The sequence below is a fragment of the Leuciscus leuciscus genome, assembly GCF_965113295.1.
Source record: "Leuciscus leuciscus genome assembly, chromosome: 9".
NCBI lineage: Eukaryota > Metazoa > Chordata > Actinopteri > Cypriniformes > Leuciscidae > Leuciscus > Leuciscus leuciscus.
The window spans coordinates 3584861-3604771 of record NC_138733.1 but is presented as its reverse complement, the minus strand read 5'-3'; positions in this window follow the sequence as shown (position 1 = coordinate 3604771).

Here is a 19911-nt window from a genome sequence, read left to right as displayed (position 1 = left end):
AACTGTTCATATCGATTTGTGAGACCATGCAGCTCTTTCGCTTTCCGGGATATCTGCAATGGTTTCTATGGCAATGACGTTAAGTTGATGAAGGGGTTTGCATTTGCAATAGAGATGTTGTCTTATTTAAATTTTATAAACATGGAAATGTGTATCCGCCGTGCTGGACTACTGTCTTGAGCCTGTTGCAGAACTGTAGAAGGCTGGTGTGCACAGCTTTTTTTCCACGCTCTTGTCTCCACCTTGTTTCAGGCAATGAAATTATATAATAATTGGCTGGCAATAATGAAATTCACTTCTCATTTAAAAAGAAAACGACAACATTTGTCCAGGTCTCCACATTTATATTAATTTAAAACAAAGTTTAATTTCACTTGTCAATAAATAGGCTATATTATATTAATATATTACATGAATCAAAAGTAATTATAATTCATATAATATTTAAAAAATAGCAGCAAAAGCAATTTGCTCTCAAAAGTTTGTTTCACACTATAAACTGCTTTGATTTGGAGTGAGAGATGCAGGGGGAGTGGCTTTATTGTATCAGATACATGTCACTGCACTGATTGGTCCAGTTTTGGTCTGCGATCTCTAACCCAGAATAAAACCTGCTCCGTAGCAGCTTAGCCGTGTAGCGTTAGTTACAACTCAAAAACAACTTCCACGAAACTATTTCACTATACGTTTGCTTGAATCTCAGTTTATTTTAATTATTGGATCTGTAGAAACCTTTTACTCACAAAATCACACATTGTCAGTGAAATGGCAATTTTATTTGTTGTTATTGTACAGATGTACTAAACAAACAAAAAGCAAAAAAAAAAAAAAAAAACGTATCTAATTCAGGGAATTGTTTCATGTTAACTAATAACTTATTAGGGGTTCAAGCACGAAGTGCTGAAACCCTATTGTAATTGTACTGATTTTTATTAGGGGTTCAAGCATGAAATGCTGAAACCCTATTGTAATTGTACAGATTTTTATTATTAGGGGTTCAAGCATGAAATGCTGAAACCCTATTGTAATTGTAAGGATTTTTATTATTAGGGGTTCAAGCACGAAGTGCTGAAACCCTATTGTAATTGTACTGATTTTTATTATTATTATTATTATTATTCTTCCGCCGTAAAACGCATCGTGCAGCCCAAACCGTAAGTGCTAGAGACTTGAAACTTGGCCAGATGGTAGTACAAAAATCGAGGAGAGGTTATCAAATTATGACACCAATTGGCCCATAGGTGGCGCTATAGCGACCAAAAGCGAGAAACTGCTCATAACTCCTAGACCGTAAGTCGTAGACTCAAGTGTCTTATATCATTCGAAAGCTGGACTCCTGAAGGTCAAAACGTATATCTCCGATTTCATTTCCGGTATGCAAATTTTCCGCCATTTTGAATTATGTCAAAAACCTAATTTTGCAAACTAGTCCCTGGTTTTTTGTCCGATTGGAACCAAACCAGTGCAGAATTGTTCTCTGGAGTCTGAAGATCAATAATTATCGAAAAAAAGTCGAAATTCCAATTTCTGATCGCTAGGGGGTGATAAATTAAGGTTGTGGGAGGAGCCTATTATACTAAAATGGCTATAACTCGAGAAGTAAATGAGATATCTTCACCAAACTTGGCACACGTGTTTAAGAGGTCAATCTGAGGTCACAGTAAAAAAAAATTCGTCGATTGGCCACATGGTGGCGCTATAAAACAAAAAAAACGTATAGACACCTGACCGTTTTTCCGAATAACTTGAAATTTGGTATGCAGTGTCTTGGCCCAAGGGGCCATGTATGTCTAAAAGGATATTGGCGTATCTCAAAAAACATGGCCGCCATTGGCCAATGAGAATTGAGCACCGTTAACGAAGTCCGATCGGAGCGAAACTCGGTGGGTAGGTTCGGCTCAAGCCCCTAGAGGTCTGTAAGAATTTTGAAAGAAATCGGCCACTAGTTGGCGCTAACGAGTTTTATGGCTCTGTAATCACGTGGTGTTACACTTATCATCACAAAATGCATATCATCTGATAGATCTGCTCATGCTGAACAACTTTGCCTCAAGAACTATTGCTGTCAATCAAACCGTTCATTAAATATTCATGAATATGTTAAAAACCTACTTTTGCGAACTAGTCCCTGGTTTTTCGCCCGATCGGAACCAGACCAGTCTAGGACAATTCTCTGGACTCTCTAGATCAATAATTATCGAAAAAAAGTTGAACTTTTGCATTTGGGTGGCTGTAATAGGGTAATTTATAAAAGGGGCGTGGCAAAATACACTAAAATGCCTATAAATCATAAATGAAAACTCAGAACTTCACAAAAATTGGTGAGCATATGTGACATAACATCATTAACAAGCATGCCAAATTTTATGGAGATCGGACCAAAGGTGGCGCTATAACTGTTAAAAAGCTTTAAAACCATATATTTCCCATGGTAAACAGCCTGTATTGGCTGTAAATGGTCTTTTCCGTCTATTATGTCAGTTGTTAAATGCTTGCTAAATAAAACTTAATGTCTTTTGATGCTTGTGTGCTTAAAGGCCTTAACTGCTTGAACCCCGATAAATGCTGCTTGCAGCTTTAATTAGGGGTTCAAGCACGAAGTGCTGAAACCCTATTGTAATTGTCCTGATTTTTATTATTATTTTTCTTCTGCCGTAAAACGCATCGTGCAGCCCAAACCGTAAGAGCTGGAACCTTGAAACTTTGCCAGATGGTAGTACAAAAATCGAGGAGAGGTTATCAAATTATGACCCCGATTGGCCCATAGGTGGCGCTATAGCAACCAAAAGCGCGAAACTGCTCAGAACTCCTAGACCGTATGTCGTAGACTCAAGTGTCTTATATCATTGGAAAGCTGGACGCCTGACGAACAAAACGTATATCTCCGATTTCATTTCCGCCATGATAGATTTTCCGCCATTTTGAATTTTGTCAAAAACCTACTTTTGCGAACTAGTCCCTGGTTTTTCGTCCGATCGGAACCAAACCAGTGCAGAAATGTTCTCTAGAAACTGAAGATAAATAATTATCGAAAAAAAGTCGAAATTTCGATTCACGGACGCTAAGGGGCGCCAAAACGTACGTTGTGGGAGGGGCCTATTTTACTAAAATGGCTATAACTCCAGAAGTAAATGAGGTATCTTCACCAAACTAGGTACACATATGTATGAGCTCAATATGAGGTAACAGTAAAAAAATCGCGGCGATTGGCCACATGGTGGCGCTATAATATGAAAAAAACATAAAACAGGCTTTAACCACCTGACCGTTAGTCCGATTGACTTGAAAATTGGTATGCAGTGTCTTGGTCCAAGGTGTCATGTATGTGTATGAGGACATTGGCGTATCTAAAAAAACATGGCCGCCATCGGCCAATGAAGTTTGAGCACCTATTAGACAAGGTTAACGGAGGCCGATCGGAACGAAACTCGGTGGGCATGTTCTACTCATGGCCCTAGAGGTCTGTAAGAATTTTAAAAGAAATCGGCCACTAGTTGGCGCTAACGAGTTTTATGGCTCTGTAATCACGTGGTGTTACACTTATTGTCACAAAATGCATACCATTTGATAGATCTCCTCTTGTTGAACAACTTTGCCTCAAGAACCATTGCTGTCAATCAAACCGTTCATTAAATATTCGTAATTATGTTAAAAACCTACTTTTGCGAACTAGTCCTAGGTTTTTCGCCCGATCGGAACCAAACCAGTCTAGGACAATTCTATGGACTCTCTAGGTCAATAATTATCAAAAAAAAGTTGAACTTTTGCATTTTTCGCATGGCTAACAGGGTCATTTAGAAAATGGGCGTGGTAAAATGCACTCAAAAGCCTATAAATCCTAAACGAAAACTCAGAACTTCACGAAAATTGATGAGCATATGTGTCATAACCTGCTTAAGAAGCATGGAAAATTTTATGGAGAGCGGACCATAGTTGGCGCTATAACTGTTAAAACGCTTTAAAACCATATATTTCCTATGGTAAATTGCCTGTATTTGCTGTAAATGGTGTCTTCTATCATATAATGTTCATATCATAATGTTCAAAACCAGTGCAGCACAATTCTCTGAACTCTCTAGATCAATAATTATCAGAAAAAAAGTTTAACTTCTTCAAAAGGTGATTTTATATGAATATAATGACATATTAAGCCAATAAGTGGTATTTTACTGCCCCCTGCTGTCATTTCATCATACTACTCCCTAATATTGTTATAAAATTCATATTTAGACTTTATAAAATCATTATTTTAACATTATTTTACATTATTTTAACAAAACTCATCTATTGAGTATTACTATTGACAATTGTGTTACACTGAGATATGGAAATGGACGAAAGTAAATGAATGAAATGAAACGAAAGTATAACGGCATTTAAGCCACGCCCCCAAATACAAATTCATTCATAACTCGAAAACGGAAAGTCGTTGCGCGCTCAAATTTTGATGGTGAGGACCTCTCGGGGCTCTTGATCGAAACGTGTCGTCGCGGGCCTCGGGAGCGCGCCCCCCCGCGCATCGCAAGCCCGCGGACCCCCGACTTTGAACGACCGCAACTCCCGACCCAAACCACCCCGAACCTTGTGTGAGAGCTCGTTGGAAAGGGCGCGTCCTTGGCTAGCTTCGATTCAAATGTGGTGTTATTTGCCCTGGGCATTCCAGAGATAATAGCCCGAACAGATATGCCTTATAACAGTCATAACTCCCAGCCCCAATCGCCCAAAAACACCTTGATGGTCTCATTCAACAGGGCTCCTCAAGCACTATCTATGCTCTGAGTTTCAGAATTTTTCGCCTTTTGGTTCCTGAGATATAAGTAAAAAAACTAATTCCCATTCATTCATTCAAACACTTCAACTGTAAAATGTAAGCTATAATACCACTGTTGTCCACTAGAGGGAGCAGCAGGATTACGCATGCTCTTTTAATTCGCTTTCAGTATTGGGAAATAAACAAATGCTTTAAGAAGCAATCTTTTTTATTACGATGTTTTTTGTTTTATTATGATATTTGTATATTTTATTTTTTATTATGATTATGAACGGTTTGATTGACATTAGTGATTCTTGAGGCAAAGTTGTTCAAGATGAGGAGATGAAGATATTTTCACAATATCACATCATAAAAACATTGAAAACATATTTGTCTTTGTGTGTGTGTGTGTGTGTGTGTGTGTGGATGGATGTGTTTGTGTTTGTGTGTGTGTCTGTGTGTGTAAGCATGCTTAATGGAAAGAACATGGAGAAACTGCTTTGTTTTACTGGTGGATAAAAAAGTCTTTCAAATGAAAGTGAGTCAATTAGTGGTCTTCTACTGCCCTCTGCAGGCAGTCTACTTAATAAAATATTTTCATCTGTGCTTTTGCATTAGTTTTTGGACTATATAAAATTACTTGCATGAAAATCACCTATTATAACACAGTCATGTTTTGTCAAAGTTTATCACTTCATTTTTACTGAGCTCTCAGTTTGAACATTTCTGCCTCTCAGTGATTAATTTGAAATCTGAAAATGGTGTTATACAGAGGAGATTTGCAATTATCATTTTGTTACCTATCTTTTATTTTAAATATCTACATCTACAACAAAATGTGTGTGCATGTGTGTGTTCAAGCATGGTTAGTGTATTAAGTATTATTGTTTAAGTATTATTGTTTTCATTTACATTTTAACCACCAGAAGAACACTCATTGGTTCATTCTGCTCACTAAAATATTATTTTTCATTTTTTTTTCCATTTGAAATATTGTTTAAACTTAATAAAATCATTAAAATAACATTTCAAATCATATTTTGTCTGTTTATAAATCCCACAGACTCACATTGGCTGCAATACTAATGTTTTTGTAAAACACAGACCTGATAGTCTAATCTGTGTGTATTGTGCATATATTATTGATATTATTACTATTGCAAATCATGTTATTGTAACTCATATCTTAATAGAATATTATTTGTAATTTTAATTCTTTATTTCTTAATTGTTTTTTTATGATTACTACAGATATTATCACCAAAGATATCAACTACACCTTCACTTTTAGTATTGACACGCTGCACACACAGCACAATCACACACTCACTAATGCATTCAAATAAATGTAATCTTACTGTGCTACTTTATTTGTACATGATTAGAATGAACAGAAATCTAAGACTATTTTTCTTCTTTTGTTAAAGCCATTTCAGACTCCAAGTAAGCATTATATTACTAATCATCTATTTTAAAGGTGCCATACAATTGAAAACTGTATTTATCTTGGCATAGTTGAATGATAAGAGTTCTGGACATGGAACTGACATACCGTGAGCCTCAAACACCATTGTTTCCTCCTTCATGTGTAAATCTCCTGTTTGCAAAAGACCGCTGAAAAATGAGTGAATCCCACCATAACACCGACTGTGACGTTGGAGTCAGGATCATTAATATTTATACCCCCCAAATTTGGATTTTCCAGTCAATGTTCTAGGCCAGGCAGTGTTAATGTGGACCTGCACAGCCGAATCATCAGAAGATCTGCAGGTATTGTGAAGAAGCAAGCAAGGACAATAGTGAAAATGGCAGATCATGGATATAAATGTTATGTCTGAGGCTGTGCTGCGGATTTGAGAACTTTTCATTCCCTTCCCACAAAAGAGAACTGTCAACAGGCATGGTTGATGTTTACAACAGGATACCTCACCATTTTAATTCAAAGCTGTTAGTTTGCTCTTAACGGAGGCCGATCAGAACAAAACTAGGTGGGCATGTTCGACTCGTGGCCCTAGAGGTCTGTAAGAATTTTGAAAAATCAGCCACTAGTTGACGCTAACAGGTTTTACGGCTATGTAATCACGTGATGCATATCATTTGATAGATCTCCTCATACTGAACAACTTTGCCTCAAGAACTACTGCTGTCAATCAATTTGTTCATTAAATACTTGCGATTATGTTAAAAACCTACTTTTGCGAACTAGTCCTAGGTTTTTCGCCCGATCGGAAATATACCAGTGCAGTACAATTCTCTGGAAGCTCTAGATTATTAATTATATAAAAAACTTTAACTTTACCCATTGGGTAGCCATAACAGGATCATTTAGAAAATGTGTATGGCAAAAAACACTCAAAAGCCTGTAAATCCTAAACAAAAACTCAGACAACTCACTAAACTGCCTTATGTGCTTAAAGACCCTAAATGCTTGAACCCCGCTAAATGCTGCTTGCAGCTTTAATTATTATTATTATTCCGCCGTAAAACGCATCGTGCAGCCCAAACCGTAAGTGCTAGAGACTTGAAACTTTGCCAGATGGTAGTACAAAAATCGAGGAGAGGTTATCAAAATATGAGCCAGATTGGCCAATAGGTGGCGCTACAGCGCAAAAAACAAAAAAAACGCATATTTTTGCTTAAATCTCATTAACCGTTTGTCACAGACTCAAGTGTCTTATATCATTGGAATCCTTGGGTCAAGCCGAACAAAAAAGGCCTCAAGGATTTCATTTCCGGTATGCAAATTTTTCCGCCATATTGGATTTTGTCCAAAACCTACTTTTGCGAACTAGTCCCTGGTTTTTTGCCCGATCGGAACCAAACCAGTGCAGAAATGTTCACAGTGGTCTGAATATCAATAATTATCGAAAAAAAGTTGAAATTTCGATCCACGGTTGCTAAGGGGTGTCAAAACGTTCGCAGGAGGCGGAGCCTATTTTACTAAAATGGCTATAACTCGTGAACAAAATGAGATATTTTCACCAAACTCGGTACACATGTGTAAGAGGTCAATCTGAGGTAACAGTAAAAAAATCGCGGTGATTGGCCACAAGGTGGCGCTATAATATGAAAAAAACATAAAACAGGCTATAACCACCTGACCGTTAGTCAGATTGACTTGAAAATTGGTATGCAGTGTCTTGGTCCAAGGTGCCATGTATGTCTATGAGGAAATTGGTGTATCTCAAAAAACATGGCCGCCATCGGCCAATGAAGTTTGAGCAACTATTAGACAAGGTTAACGGAGGCCGATCGGAACGAAACTCGATGGGCATGTTCGACTCATGGCCCTAGAGGTCTGTAAGAATTTTGAAAGAAATCGGCCACTAGTTGGCGCTAACGAGTTCTATGGCTCTGTAATCACGTGGTGTTACACTTATTGTCACAAAATGCATATCATTTGATAGATCTGCTCATGCTCAACAACTTTGCCTCAAGAACCACTAATGTCAATCAAACCATTAATTAATTATTTGCGAATATGTAAAAAACCTACTTTTGCGAACTAGTCCTAGGTTTTTTGCCCGATCGGAACCAGACCAGTCTAGGACAATTCTCTGGACTCTCTAGATCAATAATTATCAAAAAAAAGTTGAACTTTTGCATTTGCCTGGCTGTAATAGGGTCATTTATAAAATGGGCGTGACAAAATACATTAAAAAGCCTATAAATCCTAAATGAAAACTCAGAACTTCACAAAAATTGGTGAGCATATGTGACATAACATCATTAACAAGCATGCCCAATTTTATGGAGATCGGACCATAGGTGGCGCTATAACTGTCAAAAACCTTTATAACCATATATTTCCTATGGTAAATTGCCTGTATTGGCTGTAAATGGTCTTTTCCATCTATGATCATATAATTTTCATATAATAATGTTCAAAATTTGTGCAGTACAATTCTCTGGACTCTCTAGATCAGTAATTATCAGAAAAAGTTGAACTACTTCATTTGGATGGCTATAAAAGGGTCACTTCAAAATGTGGCCTTGACCAAGTGTCCCCGAAAGCTTATATCTTTTAAGATGCTCAGATCTTCTAAAAAACAAGTCAGAACATGTGAAATATCACTCTGAACAAGCATGAAACATTTCAGACAGATCGGACAAAATTTGACTCTATAACAGTTTAAAAAGGTGAAAATAATATGAATACAATGGCATATTAAGCCAATAAGTGGTATTTTACTGCCCCCTGCTGTTTAAAATAGTTATTTTGTCATATTGTTTCTATAATTCATATTTAGACTTTATAAAATCATTATTTGAACATTTACAATTACATTTAGTCAAAATCCATCTGTTAAAGTATTAGTGTGTGTGTGTGTGTGTGTGTAAGCATGCATTATAGAGTTAACATGGAAAGACTGGTTTGCTTTAGTGCAGAAAACTAGTGAAAATCATGAAGATTAAACTGAAACTGAGCCAATAATGGTCTTCTAGTGCCCTCTGCTGGCCATTCTACTTATTAATGAAGTCTTTTGACATGTGCTTTTGAATTCATAATTAGACATTGTAAATCATAGTAAATAATACTAGAATGTGGTGTATCAAGGTAAATCATGCTAGAACATGGTAAGTCATGGTAAACTATGCTAGAACAGGGTAAATCATGGTAAACCATGGTAAATCATGATAAACTTTGGTAAATAATGCTAGAATGTGGCATATCATGGTAAACCATGCTAGAACATGGTAAATCAAGGTAAACTAAGATAAATTCATGGTAAACTATGCCAGAACAGGGTAAATCATGGTAAACCATGGTAAATCATGATAAACTATGGTAAATCATGCTAGAATGTGGAAAATCATGGTAAATCATGCTAGAACATGGTAAATCAAGGTAAACTAAGATGAATTCATGGTAAACTATGCTAGAACAGGGTAAATCATGGTAAACCATGGTAAATCATGATAAACTATGGTAAATCATGCTAGAATGTGGTATATCATGATAAATCATGCTAGAACATGGTAAATCAAGGTAAACTAAGATGAATTCATGGTAAACTATGCTAGAACAGGGTAAATCATGGTAAACCATGGTAAATCATGATAAACTATGGTAAATCATGCTAGAATGTGGTATATCATGGTAAATCATGCTAAAACATGGTAAATCAAAGTAAATTAAGATAAAATCATGGTAAAACTATGCTAGAACATGGTAAATAATGGTAAACCATGGTAAATCATGATAAACTATGGTCAATCATGCTAGAATGTGGTATATCATGGTAAATCATGCTAGAACATGGTCTTTTTCATCTATTATGTCAGTGGTTACATGCTTGCTAAATAAAACTTTATAACTTTTGATGCTTAAAAACCTTAAAGACCTTAATAGCTTGAACCCCGATAAATGCTGCTTGCAGCTTTAATTATTATTATTATTCCGCCGTAAAACGCATCGTGCAGCCCAAACCGTAAGTGCTAGAGACTTGAAACTTTGCCAGATGGTAGTACAAAAATCGAGGAGAGGTTATCAAAATATGTGCCAGATTGGCCAATAGGTGGCGCTACAGCGCAAAAAACAAAAAAATGGCATATTTTTGCTTAAATCTCATTAACCGTTTGTCACAGACTCAAGTGTCTTATATCATTGGATTCCTTGGGTCAAGCCGAACAAAAATGGCCTCAAGGATTTCATTTCCGGTATGCAAATTTTTCCGCCATATTGGATTTTGTCCAAAACCTACTTTTGCGAACTAGTCCCTGGTTTTTTGCCCGATCGGAACCAAACCAGTGCAGAAATGTTCACAGGGGTCTGAATATCAATAATTATCGAAAAAAAGTTGAAATTTCGATCCACGGTTGCTAAGGGGTGTCAAAACGTTCGTAGGAGGCGGAGCCTATTTTACTAAAATGGCTATAACTCCAGAAGTAAATGAGGTATCTTCACCAAACTCGGTACACATGTGTAAGAGGTCAATCTGGGGTCACAGTAAAAAAATCGCGACGATTGAAGACTAGGTGGCGCTATAATATGAAAAAAACATAAATCAGGCTATAACCACCTGACCGTTAGTCCGATTGACTTGAAAATTGGTATGCAGTGTCTTGGTCCAAGGTGCCATGTATGTCTATAAGGACATTGGTGTATCTCAAAAAACATGGCCGCCATCGGCCAATGAAGTTTGAGCAACTATTAGACAAGGTTAACGGAGGCCGATCGGAACGAAACTCGATGGGCATGTTCGACTCATGGCCCTAGAGGTCTGTAAGAATTTTGAAAGAAATCGGCCACTAGTTGGCGCTAACGAGTTTTATGGCTCTGTAATCACGTAGTGTTACACTTATCGTCACAAAATGCATATCATTTGATAGATCTGCTCATGCTGAACAACTTTGCCTCAAGAACCATTGCTGTCAATCAAATAGTTCATTAAATATTCATGAATATGTAAAAAACCTACTTTTGCGAACTAGTCCTAGGTTTTTCGCCCGATCGGAACCAGACCAGTCTAGGACAATTCTCTGGACTCTCTAGATCAATAATTATCAACAAAAGTTGAACTTTTGCATTTGGATGGCTGTAATAGGGTAATTTATAAAATGGGCGTGGCAAAATACATTAAAAAGCCTATAAATCCTAAATGAAAACTCAGAACTTCACAAAAATTGGTGAGCATGTGTGAAATAACATCATTAACATGCATGCCCAATTTTATGGAGATCGGACCAAAGGTGGTGCTATAACTGTTAAAAAGCTTTAAAACCATATATTACCTATGGTAAATTGCCTGCATTGGCTGTAAATGGTCTTTTTCATCTATTATGTCAGTGGTTACATGCTTGCTAAATAAAACTTAATAACTTTTGATGCTTTTGTGCTTAAATGCCTTAAAGGCCTTAACTGCTTGAACCCCGATAAATGCTGCTTGCAGCTTTAATTAGGGGTTCAAGCATGAAATGCTGAAACCCTATTGTAATTGTAAGGATTCGTAAAACGCATCGTGCAGGACAAACCGTAAGGCCTAGAGACGTGAAACCTGGCCAGATGGTAGGCCTCAATTTGGGGACAACCTATCAGAGTATGACCCCAATTGGCCCATAGGTGGCGCTACAGCAACCAAAAGTACTAAATCGCTCACAACTCTTAGACCGTTTGTCCCAGGATCAAGTGTCTTATATCGTTGGAATCCTTGGCTCAAGGCGGACAAAATGGCTATCTCCGATTTGGATGTAGGCAGGGAAAATTTTCTGCTATGTCGGATTTTGTCCAAAACCTACTTTTGCGAACTAGTCCCTGGTTTTTGGCCCGATCGGAACCAAACCAGTCTAGGACAATTCTCTGGACTCTCTAGATCAATAATTATCGAAAAAAAGTTGAACTTTTGCATTTGGCTGGCTGTAACAGGGTCATTTAGAAAAGGGGCGTGGCAAAATACACTAAAAAGCCTATAAATCCCAAATGAAAACTCAGAACTTCACAAAAATTGATGAGCATATGTGTCAGAACATGGTGAGGAAGCATGCAGAGTTTCATGGAGATCGGACCAGAGGTGGCGCTATAACTGGCAAAAAGCCTTCATTCTTATTAGGGGTTCAAGCATGAAATGCTGAAACCCTATTGTAATTGTAAGGATTCGTAAAACGCATCGTGCAGGACAAACCGTAAGGCCTAGAGACGTGAAACCTGGCCAGATGGTAGGCCTCAATTTGGGGACAACCTATCAGAGTATGACCCCAATTGGCCCATAGGTGGCGCTACAGCAACCAAAAGTACTAAATCGCTCACAACTCTTAGACCGTTTGTCCCAGGATCAAGTGTCTTATATCGTTGGAATCCTTGGCTCAAGGCGGACAAAATGGCTATCTCCGATTTGGATGTAGGCAGGGAAAATTTTCTGCTATGTCGGATTTTGTCCAAAACCTACTTTTGCGAACTAGTCCCTGGTTTTTGGCCCGATCGGAACCAAACCAGTCTAGGACAATTCTCTGGACTCTCTAGATCAATAATTATCGAAAAAAAGTTGAACTTTTGCATTTGGCTGGCTGTAACAGGGTCATTTAGAAAAGGGGCGTGGCAAAATACACTAAAAAGCCAATAAATCCCAAATGAAAACTCAGAACTTCACAAAAATTGATGAGCATATGTGTCAGAACATGGTGAGGAAGCATGCAGAGTTTCATGGAGATCGGACCAGAGGTGGCGCTATAACTGGCAAAAAGCCTTCATTCTTATTAGGGGTTCAAGCATGAAATGCTGAAACCCTATTGTAATTGTAAGGATTCGTAAAACGCATCGTGCAGGACAAACCGTAAGGCCTAGAGACGTGAAACCTGGCCAGATGGTAGGCCTCAATTTGGGGACAACCTATCAGAGTATGACCCCAATTGGCCCATAGGTGGCGCTACAGCAACCAAAAGTACTAAATCGCTCACAACTCTTAGACCGTTTGTCCCAGGATCAAGTGTCTTACATCGTTGGAATCCTTGGCTCAAGGCGGACAAAATGGCTATCTCCGATTTGGATGTAGGCAGGGAAAATTTTCTGCTATGTCGGATTTTGTCCAAAACCTACTTTTGCGAACTAGTCCCTGGTTTTTGGCCCGATCGGAACCAAACCAGTCTAGGACAATTCTCTGGACTCTCTAGATCAATAATTATCGAAAAAAAGTTAAACTTTTGCATTTGGCTGGCTGTAACAGGGTCATTTAGAAAAGGGGCGTGGCAAAATACACTAAAAAGCCTATAAATCCCAAATGAAAACTCAGAACTTCACAAAAATTGATGAGCATATGTGTCAGAACATGGTGAGGAAGCATGCAGAGTTTCATGGAGATCGGACCAGAGGTGGCGCTATAACTGGCAAAAAGCCTTCATTCTTATTAGGGGTTCAAGCATGAAATGCTGAAACCCTATTGTAATTGTAAGGATTCGTAAAACGCATCGTGCAGGACAAACCGTAAGGCCTAGAGACGTGAAACCTGGCCAGATGGTAGGCCTCAATTTGGGGACAACCTATCAGAGTATGACCCCAATTGGCCCATAGGTGGCGCTACAGCAACCAAAAGTACTAAATCGCTCATAACTCTTAGACCGTTTGTCCCAGGATCAAGTGTCTTATATCGTTGGAATCCTTGGCTCAAGGCGGACAAAATGGCTATCTCCGATTTGGATGTAGGCAGGGAAAATTTTCTGCTATGTCGGATTTTGTCCAAAACCTACTTTTGCGAACTAGTCCCTGGTTTTTGGCCCGATCGGAACCAAACCAGTCTAGGACAATTCTCTGGACCCTCTAGATCAATAATTATCGAAAAAAAGTTGAACTTTTGCATTTGGCTGGCTGTAACAGGGTCATTTAGAAAAGGGGCGTGGCAAAATACACTAAAAAGCCTATCAATCCCAAATGAAAACTCAGAACTTCACAAAAATTGATGAGCATATGTGTCAGAACATGGTGAGGAAGCATGCAGAGTTTCATGGAGATCGGACCATAGGTGGCGCTATAACTGGCAAAAAGCCTTCATTCTTATTAGGGGTTCAAGCATGAAATGCTGAAACCCTATTGTAATTGTAAGGATTCGTAAAACGCATCGTGCAGGACAAACCGTAAGGCCTAGAGACGTGAAACCTGGCCAGATGGTAGGCCTCAATTTGGGGACAACCTATCAGAGTATGACCCCAATTGGCCCATAGGTGGCGCTACAGCAACCAAAAGTACTAAATCGCTCACAACTCTTAGACCGTTTGTCCCAGGATCAAGTGTCTTATATCGTTGGAATCCTTGGCTCAAGGCGGACAAAATGGCTGTCTCCGATTTGGATGTAGGCAGGGAAAATTTTCTGCTATGTCGGATTTTGTCCAAAACCTACTTTTGCGAACTAGTCCCTGGTTTTTGGCCCGATCGGAACCAAACCAGTCTAGGACAATTCTCTGGACTCTCTAGATCAATAATTATCGAAAAAAAGTTGAACTTTTGCATTTGGCTGGCTGTAACAGGGTCATTTAGAAAAGGGGCGTGGCAAAATACACTAAAAAGCCTATAAATCCCAAATGAAAACTCAGAACTTCACAAAAATTGATGAGCATATGTGTCAGAACATGGTGAGGAAGCATGCAGAGTTTCATGGAGATCAGACCAGAGGTGGCGCTATAACTGGCAAAAAGCCTTCATTCTTATTAGGGGTTCAAGCATGAAATGCTGAAACCCTATTGTAATTGTAAGGATTCGTAAAACGCATCGTGCAGGACAAACCGTAAGGCCTAGAGACGTGAAACCTGGCCAGATGGTAGGCCTCAATTTGGGGACAACCTATCAGAGTATGACCCCAATTGGCCCATAGGTGGCGCTACAGCAACCAAAAGTACTAAATCGCTCACAACTCTTAGACCGTTTGTCCCAGGATCAAGTGTCTTATATCGTTGGAATCCTTGGCTCAAGGCGGACAAAATGGCTATCTCCGATTTGGATGTAGGCAGGGAAAATTTTCTGCTATGTCGGATTTTGTCCAAAACCTACTTTTGCGAACTAGTCCCTGGTTTTTGGCCCGATCGGAACCAAACCAGTCTAGGACAATTCTCTGGACTCTCTAGATCAATAATTATCGAAAAAAAGTTGAACTTTTGCATTTGGCTGGCTGTAACAGGGTCATTTAGAAAAGGGGCGTGGCAAAATACACTAAAAAGCCAATAAATCCCAAATGAAAACTCAGAACTTCACAAAAATTGATGAGCATATGTGTCAGAACATGGTGAGGAAGCATGCAGAGTTTCATGGAGATCGGACCAGAGGTGGCGCTATAACTGGCAAAAAGCCTTCATTCTTATTAGGGGTTCAAGCATGAAATGCTGAAACCCTATTGTAATTGTAAGGATTCGTAAAACGCATCGTGCAGGACAAACCGTAAGGCCTAGAGACGTGAAACCTGGCCAGATGGTAGGCCTCAATTTGGGGACAACCTATCAGAGTATGACCCCAATTGGCCCATAGGTGGCGCTACAGCAACCAAAAGTACTAAATCGCTCACAACTCTTAGACCGTTTGTCCCAGGATCAAGTGTCTTACATCGTTGGAATCCTTGGCTCAAGGCGGACAAAATGGCTATCTCCGATTTGGATGTAGGCAGGGAAAATTTTCTGCTATGTCGGATTTTGTCCAAAACCTACTTTTGCGAACTAGTCCCTGGTTTTTGGCCCGATCGGAACCAAACCAGTCTAGGACAATTCTCTGGACTCTCTAGATCAATAATTATCGAAAAAAAGTTAAACTTTTGCATTTGGCTGGCTGTAACAGGGTCATTTAGAAAAGGGGCGTGGCAAAATACACTAAAAAGCCTATAAATCCCAAATGAAAACTCAGAACTTCACAAAAATTGATGAGCATATGTGTCAGAACATGGTGAGGAAGCATGCAGAGTTTCATGGAGATCGGACCAGAGGTGGCGCTATAACTGGCAAAAAGCCTTCATTCTTATTAGGGGTTCAAGCATGAAATGCTGAAACCCTATTGTAATTGTAAGGATTCGTAAAACGCATCGTGCAGGACAAACCGTAAGGCCTAGAGACGTGAAACCTGGCCAGATGGTAGGCCTCAATTTGGGGACAACCTATCAGAGTATGACCCCAATTGGCCCATAGGTGGCGCTACAGCAACCAAAAGTACTAAATCGCTCACAACTCTTAGACCGTTTGTCCCAGGATCAAGTGTCTTACATCGTTGGAATCCTTGGCTCCAGGCGGACAAAATGGCTATCTCCGATTTGGATGTAGGCAGGGAAAATTTTCTGCTATGTCGGATTTTGTCCAAAACCTACTTTTGCGAACTAGTCCCTGGTTTTTGGCCCGATCGGAACCAAACCAGTCTAGGACAATTCTCTGGACTCTCTAGATCAATAATTATCGAAAAAAAGTTAAACTTTTGCATTTGGCTGGCTGTAACAGGGTCATTTAGAAAAGGGGCGTGGCAAAATACACTAAAAAGCCAATAAATCCCAAATGAAAACTCAGAACTTCACAAAAATTGATGAGCATATGTGTCAGAACATGGTGAGGAAGCATGCAGAGTTTCATGGAGATCGGACCAGAGGTGGCGCTATAACTGGCAAAAAGCCTTCATTCTTATTAGGGGTTCAAGCATGAAATGCTGAAACCCTATTGTAATTGTAAGGATTCGTAAAACGCATCGTGCAGGACAAACCGTAAGGCCTAGAGACGTGAAACCTGGCCAGATGGTAGGCCTCAATTTGGGGACAACCTATCAGAGTATGACCCCAATTGGCCCATAGGTGGCGCTACAGCAACCAAAAGTACTAAATCGCTCACAACTCTTAGACCGTTTGTCCCAGGATCAAGTGTCTTATATCGTTGGAATCCTTGGCTCAAGGCGGACAAAATGGCTATCTCCGATTTGGATGTAGGCAGGGAAAATTTTCTGCTATGTCGGATTTTGTCCAAAACCTACTTTTGCGAACTAGTCCCTGGTTTTTGGCCCGATCGGAACCAAACCAGTCTAGGACAATTCTCTGGACTCTCTAGATCAATAATTATCGAAAAAAAGTTGAACTTTTGCATTTGGCTGGCTGTAACAGGGTCATTTAGAAAAGGGGCGTGGCAAAATACACTAAAAAGCCAATAAATCCCAAATGAAAACTCAGAACTTCACAAAAATTGATGAGCATATGTGTCAGAACATGGTGAGGAAGCATGCAGAGTTTCATGGAGATCGGTCCAGAGGTGGCGCTATAACTGGCAAAAAGCCTTCATTCTTATTAGGGGTTCAAGCATGAAATGCTGAAACCCTATTGTAATTGTAAGGATTCGTAAAACGCATCGTGCAGGACAAACCGTAAGGCCTAGAGACGTGAAACCTGGCCAGATGGTAGGCCTCAATTTGGGGACAACCTATCAGAGTATGACCCCAATTGGCCCATAGGTGGCGCTACAGCAACCAAAAGTACTAAATCGCTCACAACTCTTAGACCGTTTGTCCCAGGATCAAGTGTCTTATATCGTTGGAATCCTTGGCTCAAGGCGGACAAAATGACTATCTCCGATTTGGATGTAGGCAGGGAAAATTTTCTGCTATGTCGGATTTTGTCCAAAACCTACTTTTGCAAACTAGTCCCTGGTTTTTGGCCCGATCGGAACCAAACCAGTCTAGGACAATTCTCTGGACTCTCTAGATCAATAATTATCGAAAAAAAGTTGAACTTTTGCATTTGGCTGGCTGTAACAGGGTCATTTAGAAAAGGGGCGTGGCAAAATACACTAAAAAGCCTATAAATCCCAAATGAAAACTCAGAACTTCACAAAAATTGATGAGCATATGTGTCAGAACATGGTGAGGAAGCATGCAGAGTTTCATGGAGATCGGACCAGAGGTGGCGCTATAACTGGCAAAAAGCCTTCATTCTTATTAGGGGTTCAAGCATGAAATGCTGAAACCCTATTGTAATTGTAAGGATTCGTAAAACGCATCGTGCAGGACAAACCGTAAGGCCTAGAGACGTGAAACCTGGCCAGATGGTAGGCCTCAATTTGGGGACAACCTATCAGAGTATGACCCCAATTGGCCCATAGGTGGCGCTACAGCAACCAAAAGTACTAAATCGCTCACAACTCTTAGACCGTTTGTCCCAGGATCAAGTGTCTTATATCGTTGGAATCCTTGGCTCAAGGCGGACAAAATGGCTATCTCCGATTTGGATGTAGGCAGGGAAAATTTTCTGCTATGTCGGATTTTGTCCAAAACCTACTTTTGCGAACTAGTCCCTGGTTTTTGGCCCGATCGGAACCAAACCAGTCTAGGACAATTCTCTGGACTCTCTAGATCAATAATTATCGAAAAAAAGTTGAACTTTTGCATTTGGCTGGCTGTAACAGGGTCATTTAGAAAAGGGGCGTGGCAAAATACACTAAAAAGCCAATAAATCCCAAATGAAAACTCAGAACTTCACAAAAATTGATGAGCATATGTGTCAGAACATGGTGAGGAAGCATGCAGAGTTTCATGGAGATCGGACCAGAGGTGGCGCTATAACTGGCAAAAAGCCTTCATTCTTATTAGGGGTTCAAGCATGAAATGCTGAAACCCTATTGTAATTGTAAGGATTCGTAAAACGCATCGTGCAGGACAAACCGTAAGGCCTAGAGACGTGAAACCTGGCCAGATGGTAGGCCTCAATTTGGGGACAACCTATCAGAGTATGACCCCAATTGGCCCATAGGTGGCGCTACAGCAACCAAAAGTACTAAATCGCTCACAACTCTTAGACCGTTTGTCCCAGGATCAAGTGTCTTACATCGTTGGAATCCTTGGCTCAAGTCGGACAAAATGGCTATCTCCGATTTGGATGTAGGCAGGGAAAATTTTCTGCTATGTCGGATTTTGTCCAAAACCTACTTTTGCGAACTAGTCCCTGGTTTTTGGCCCGATCGGAACCAAACCAGTCTAGGACAATTCTCTGGACTCTCTAGATCAATAATTATCGAAAAAAAGTTAAACTTTTGCATTTGGCTGGCTGTAACAGGGTCATTTAGAAAAGGGGCGTGGCAAAATACACTAAAAAGCCTATAAATCCCAAATGAAAACTCAGAACTTCACAAAAATTGATGAGCATATGTGTCAGAACATGGTGAGGAAGCATGCAGAGTTTCATGGAGATCGGACCAGAGGTGGCGCTATAACTGGCAAAAAGCCTTCATTCTTATTAGGGGTTCAAGCATGAAATGCTGAAACCCTATTGTAATTGTAAGGATTCGTAAAACGCATCGTGCAGGACAAACCGTAAGGCCTAGAGACGTGAAACCTGGCCAGATGGTAGGCCTCAATTTGGGGACAACCTATCAGAGTATGACCCCAATTGGCCCATAGGTGGCGCTACAGCAACCAAAAGTACTAAATCGCTCACAACTCTTAGACCGTTTGTCCCAGGATCAAGTGTCTTACATCGTTGGAATCCTTGGCTCAAGGCGGACAAAATGGCTATCTCCGATTTGGATGTAGGCAGGGAAAATTTTCTGCTATGTCGGATTTTGTCCAAAACCTACTTTTGCGAACTAGTCCCTGGTTTTTGGCCCGATCGGAACCAAACCAGTCTAGGACAATTCTCTGGACTCTCTAGATCAATAATCTAGAGAGATCGAAAAAAAGTTAAACTTTTGCATTTGGCTGGCTGTAACAGGGTCATTTAGAAAAGGGGCGT